The 5961-nt window shown below is 40.8% G+C and overlaps 1 long non-coding RNA gene across 1 annotated transcript; it reads left to right on the top strand.

Annotated features, from left to right (window-relative positions):
• The first annotated feature begins 2383 nt into the window (after positions 1–2383).
• LOC148057249 (uncharacterized) lies at positions 2384–5110 on the top strand. Its single transcript, XR_015707105.1, has 3 exons — positions 2384–2634; positions 2836–3010; positions 4934–5110. It is a non-coding gene; the product is annotated as an uncharacterized LOC148057249 (long non-coding RNA).
• The last annotated feature ends 851 nt before the right edge of the window (positions 5111–5961 follow it).

Raw genomic sequence — 5961 nt, 5'->3', positions numbered from 1 at the left:
AATTTGTTTATGATTGGAGCAAGATTGAGATTACTTATTATTAAACAACATTGCTGGATGTCCACAAGAATCCTGTATTGTCTATCTTTCCTACATAAATAATAATAGCTATTTTCTCTGGCACTGAATATTACATGTCAAAGCTAATCTTCAGTCCCCTTTGCTTATTTTTTCAATATTTTTTGCTGATCCTTTAAAATAATACAGAAATACTTTTCAGCATGCTAAGTGTCTGCTACCTCTTGCAGGCAGAGTTAATGTCTCCTTGGTGTTTTCCATTAATCCCACAGTAGTAGAGTTTCATTCCGTTCATTTGTAAAATTTTCTTTCTTTCTGCACAACTATGTGAACAGTCTGCATTGCAAATCATTATTTCTACATTATGCATCTTCTACTGTAAGAAATTATCTTCTGCAAGTGTCCTTCTAGTGGCTGGTTTGTTTAAAAACGTTTCCTGAGCTTTCTCCTCCAGCTCCCCCCACATGTCATCCTCAATCAGAAATATCTCAGGGAAGGTGGAAGGACATTAGCCAAAGGGAAAATCCCTCTTATCATTAACCATAATAGCTCCATGGCTACGAGATTCAACAACAGGAGCTTGGCTTTTGGGGCACAGGCTCTCGTTCAGTTACCCCCTCGTGAAAAGCGTCAGATAAGCATCCCTGCGGCTGCACATTGCTCTCGTTGGCAGCACTTGCAAGACCCAGACCACCCTGATCATGGCTCTGTCATGTGCACACCCTTCAAAGTAGGGGGTGGCCTCATCTTAGCCTTTTGGTTTGCCAATGTATAGCCAATTACAGGATCAGGAAACTATATTAGCATCTAAGTATGATTTTAGGAGGCCTTAAAAATTAGCCTTAATTTTATATGCCTTAAAAAAACCATTGAGGCACTATCTTCAATAGCAGTGGCACAGCTAGAATCAGGAACCCATTGATGCTACCCCAAATTGACATGTCCTACCGAAAAAGTGTTAAGAGAGCAAGTAAAGTCAAAAAGAAACAAAAAAATATTACTTTCCCTTGAGAGAACAAGCAAGCGACAACATCTCTAGTCTATTTTAATGAGCATGTGTTACCATTACTATTGAGCCAGTGTGACATAGGCACTGAGCTGGTGACAGGTCACAGACCTGGAGTACAGTCGTCTCAGGCACCATGAGAGAAGAACTGAGCATGCCCACACGTCTTCCCATGCGATGTCTTAGTGTGTGATCTAACTCCATCAGAGCTCAGTGACAGTTTTTGACAACCAGGAATGGGGAAGAAGGTCCTAATGGCTTATCAGAACCATTAAGAAAATTGGATAGGTGGAACTAGTGCCTCAGAGCAAAATGATGTATCACTGTATGACTCCTGAAATTGCCAACACTACTCATTTATTAAAGATGCAGCATTCCTGTTACAGCCCATGAAGCACTTGCTAGCACTGTCCATTTCAGGCAAATCATCACTAAATTCCTTAATTCTCATTCTGTTCTGCTAATGAGGATCCTGTGTGTTTCTACATCTGGGGTCCCTAATTAATCAAACACTTAAACCACCTAAGGGCAAATTATCTTCTTTGAGAGGGAAAGATGCAATCAAGGACAAAAAGGTCCAATCATTTTGGCTATCTTCTTCCTTAAGTGATAATAGAAGAGAAAACAGAATATAAATGGAATGTCATTTTGCTTTAATTAAGAAAAATGAAAATAATTGTGTATTCTATTTCCACTTGTGACACTTTGTTGGATGCTTAAAGTACAATTAAATGGGGGTCAGACAATTTCAGAAGTGCAGATTCTTGGCACCTGTGCTGAAGAGAAGACAGCTGTCTATAATAATGATCATCTGATATTCTTTCATTTACAATCTTTGCATTCTGTTCTTGTTCACTTCTTTTTCAGCTTGAATTTTTGCTTATTTATCCTATTTTTAATTCAGGTTAATATTCATATAGTTACCTTTTTTTTTTCTCCTTCCATTCCCCTTGTTTTCTATAGACTCTTTTCCTTCTTTGCCTGCTCCACCTCTCTTTTTGCCTCTCTTACATGCATCTGTGAAAGACCACAGGGGAGACCTTGTGAATAATCAGATCTAATTTTCATAAAAATATTTGGATGCAATGTTAGGTGATGCTGGATAATGATCGCGCTCCTTTTTGCATGGCCTTTGGAAGAGCTCAAGCAATGCAAAGGATTTGACCTTGACCTTGCTACCTGAATGGTAATGAGTACATATAGATATTGCTTGTTCCAAGTCATGCAAAATACATGTGCCAGACTCTATTCACACTCGCTGTTCAGTAGCTGCTTGGGTATAATTTATTCTTGAGATGACAGAATGCAGTTTACAACTTGTATCCTGTATACCTAATGAGACAATTATTCCAGCAGAGTCTGAGCTATTCAGCAAAATTGACACAGAGCAAACAGAAAGACTGCGCTGGAAACGAAGACCGAGTTTGTTTAACCGGAGGGGCTCCCGGTTAGGCTGTCGTTTGCCTGCACGCAACTTCCATTGGTGGAAAATGAGGTGTCACACGTTTGCCCTGAAAGATGATTCAAGCCAGTTTCCCAAGGCTGTCTGCAAAATATTTGGACTTTCAGAAGATGTTACTCTCCTCTGAATATTAACTAGGAAAGTAACGGTGAGTAAACTGAGGAGGGGTGAGGGGAGAGAGATGGGTCTTTCCAGCTGGCACAGTGGGAGTGCTGTGTACCAAAGGAGGGAGACAGCCAAGAGACAACACTGAAGTTGTAAGCAGAGATGGCTCAATGTCTTCCAAAGCACTGTAATAGAGTATGTATATTTAACACATTATTTTTAGTTTACAAATGTTTGTTGACAGGAGTGACAAATATAATGTGCGTATGAGAATGAGGAGCAGGAATGAAACATTCTGTCTTCACTTGAAATAGTCTCCTTGTAATCCAAACAAACACACACCTGCAAATTCCTCGCAAGTCAGCCAGCTGAAGCTCAGAAGATGACTCACGTTGCGCTTGGCTGGAACACTCGCTAAGGTAGGCCTGTGTGGACACGACGTTTCGTGCAATGCCACGGGATGTTGAATAGCTGGGAGTAGCGATGTTGCAGCAATTTTAAGCATGAACTTTCTTCTTTCCAAGCAACTGAAAAAGATCTGCCAGCAGAGTTATTCTTAAAATATAACGTGGTTCAACATGGGCTGGGGAGGAGAGAGAATTTAAACATAACTGCAGGTCTGGATGTGATGTTTACTGCTTTGATTGAACTTCTCAGGGTCTCTTTAGTAATTCTGTGGGTCACATTCTGGGTGGCAGCCCTTACTCACTCCTAATGAGGTCAGCACAGGTTTTGACCATAAAGCATAAGTATCATGTGTTAATAATATCAAATAATGTCTATTAGCCTTTAGACAGCCAGCTTCCAAGATGTGCCTAGCTGGCATTTCTGCATGGAAGTGGGAGTGGAGAAGAAACCACAATATATGATACCACAAATCGCTACTGGGTGCAGAACCCAAAGCATGGGGAAATGTATAGCTCAAAAACACAGCGGTAAAGACTAAGAAGGGGCTCATAGTTCTACATCTTTGTCCTTTTTCATTATAATTTGAATATACTTACTCAGTTTCAAAGGATAATAGTAGTCTGTAATTATTCTTTAAAATGACATATATTTTTAGTAGGTTTGAATTATTCAGAACATCAGAATGGGTTGAGGACACGTTGTTCAGTGAGCGGGCATGTCAGCGCTGGGTGTTTGGGTAAGAGCGGGGTGGAAGGTACCTTTGTCACCGCGCTCTGTGGGGTGCAGAGCTGGACCGGGACAGGCGGGCACAGCCATATCGCAAAGCAGGAACCAACATCAGTCTGTCATCGAGACTTTAGGGGGGCCACAAAATCCCGACCATCACAAGTCTGGTCCTCAGACTAATAGTTCTGTCTGGATGGCCGGCAGTCACAAAGTACTTACTTCATGTCCAAGTGTTGGAGAGCATGTTGAACCTGCATTTCACTTAAAAAAAGAAAAAGATTTAACTCCATGCTAATTTTTGCATTGACTCAATGAGGACTAGGATTTTACCATGCTTTTTATCAGAATGACACTATGTAGACCAAGACATAGTCATTACCTTCTCAAATATGTTCTTTGATTTCTTTGACGGTTTTGTGCTCTTCAAAGAAAGGGAGGAGGGAAGATGGTGTTGGCATTGGTACTTTTTGCTGGAGAAGAACTCAAACCTAGACTGAAGTTTGGAGCTGGTGCTCTACTCAGTCCTTCTTTTTCTTCAGAAGCATACATAAGAGTAGAGAATACTTCTTTTCCTTTGCTTTTCTGATGTTTAATTTTGTTCCCATGGTGACAGGTGCTTTGTAAATATCTGAGAGAGACACTCTGTGCTGTGAGGAGAAACAGTTTCAAAATGCACAAAATTCAGAAAGGAGTCCTGCTCTTTTTGTCCCTTCTGCACAGACACACTATATCTCAGAAACTGAGTCCAAGGTTATAAAGAACATATACCTGTCAATCTTAATTGCATTTTTTGTGTTATCTTTGACTGGATTTGAATGTCCTAATCAGAGGATTGTATTAAAGAAAACAAGATCTAGCTAAGCAAAACTGAGGTTCCAAATTTGATCTTGTCTGCATGGTGAAAAAAAAAAAAAAAAAAAAAGGGATAAGATTCTAACAAAAAAGAAATCCAGTACCTTTTCCCTAAATGAAATGTTACATCTGTATTTTTTGGAAGTGGAATAAAAATGTTATCCTTCACTTCTGGTTCTGCAACAAGGGTGCACAAGACATGGGGACAAAAAGCAAATCCGCTCCAGTTGTCTAATTGGCCAGAGCTGTAGCTGAATGCCAGCCTGACCTAAATGGAACTGAAGGATTTTCACCAACCTTTCATCCTTTTGTATTTTCTAAGGTTAATCTTCCTTCCTTTGTGTTGCTCTCACTAGGCTGCAGCTGAGGGAACAAGAGGTACAGCTGAACTCGGAGCATCCTTCCATGTCCAGCTGATAAGGAGGTGGTTTGCTTGAGGCTACAACTAAATGACCTATTCATAATAGATGCTTTTCAATTAATTTACTCTTTTCTCTTGAACATCAGTTTGTCATGAAGAGGCTAGATTTTATAAATAAATTCCTTGTCTAATGTCATTTGATGAATGCTTCAAGAGAAAATAAAGTAACCGCCTTTGTATTGCTTGAAAACTCACTTCAAGGCTATTTGCTACTCGTTATGGCATCACTGCTGCAAATACGAATAAGCAGATGGGCTTGTCAGGACCACTCTGATGTTGTCACCTGAAGGGGACAGAGCAGCAAGTAGCATCTACTTTGGAAGGAAGCTTGTGAGTTTCTGTCACTACAGCCAAGTTGGTCCAAGTTTTCTTTACAACTCCAAACTCATGACAGATGATGCACCCATCCTGTTGTATTTTACCTCTGTATGTTAGCATGCAATACAGCTAGTGCAAAAGTTAGAGCAGGGCTGTGTTCTGCCTCTCCCTTTCCCTGGGATGGCCACCCTTCTCCCTTTTCCCAACAACTGCCAAAGTGGAGATGTTAAAGGTGTAAGTTGGAGGGATAAAATGCTCTAGCCCACCAGTACAATCAGATCTGCTGCAGAGAGGCAGATCGTCAAGAGAAGAGAGATCTGAGGATCCTCAACCCTCATCCAAAAGATCTGTGTGATATATGAAAGGTTGAAGGAGGGGGCTGTAGCATTCACAAAATAGTCAGAGTATCATTTAGCAGTGGGCTCGATTTATGTGCAATAAGTTGTTTTATACCAGTTGAACAGATATAATAACAAATAGCAACAGAAGAGCAAAAAGCCTGGAAACATGATGCAGCGAGTCCTGGTTTGCTATGTTGGCCCATGAATTTCCCCCGGTACCCACTCAGTTCCGTGGATGAGAGGTTTTGCTGCTTCCTCCCAGTCGCCACTCCTCGGATTAAACGCCTGAGCTCTGCGACATATG

The sequence above is a fragment of the Nipponia nippon genome, unplaced genomic scaffold, assembly GCF_047370975.1.
Source record: "Nipponia nippon isolate SJK-2023a ecotype South Korea unplaced genomic scaffold, ASM4737097v1 scaffold_1, whole genome shotgun sequence".
NCBI classification, from domain to species: domain Eukaryota; kingdom Metazoa; phylum Chordata; class Aves; order Pelecaniformes; family Threskiornithidae; genus Nipponia; species Nipponia nippon.
This window is presented reverse-complemented; position numbering and strand designations above follow the sequence as displayed.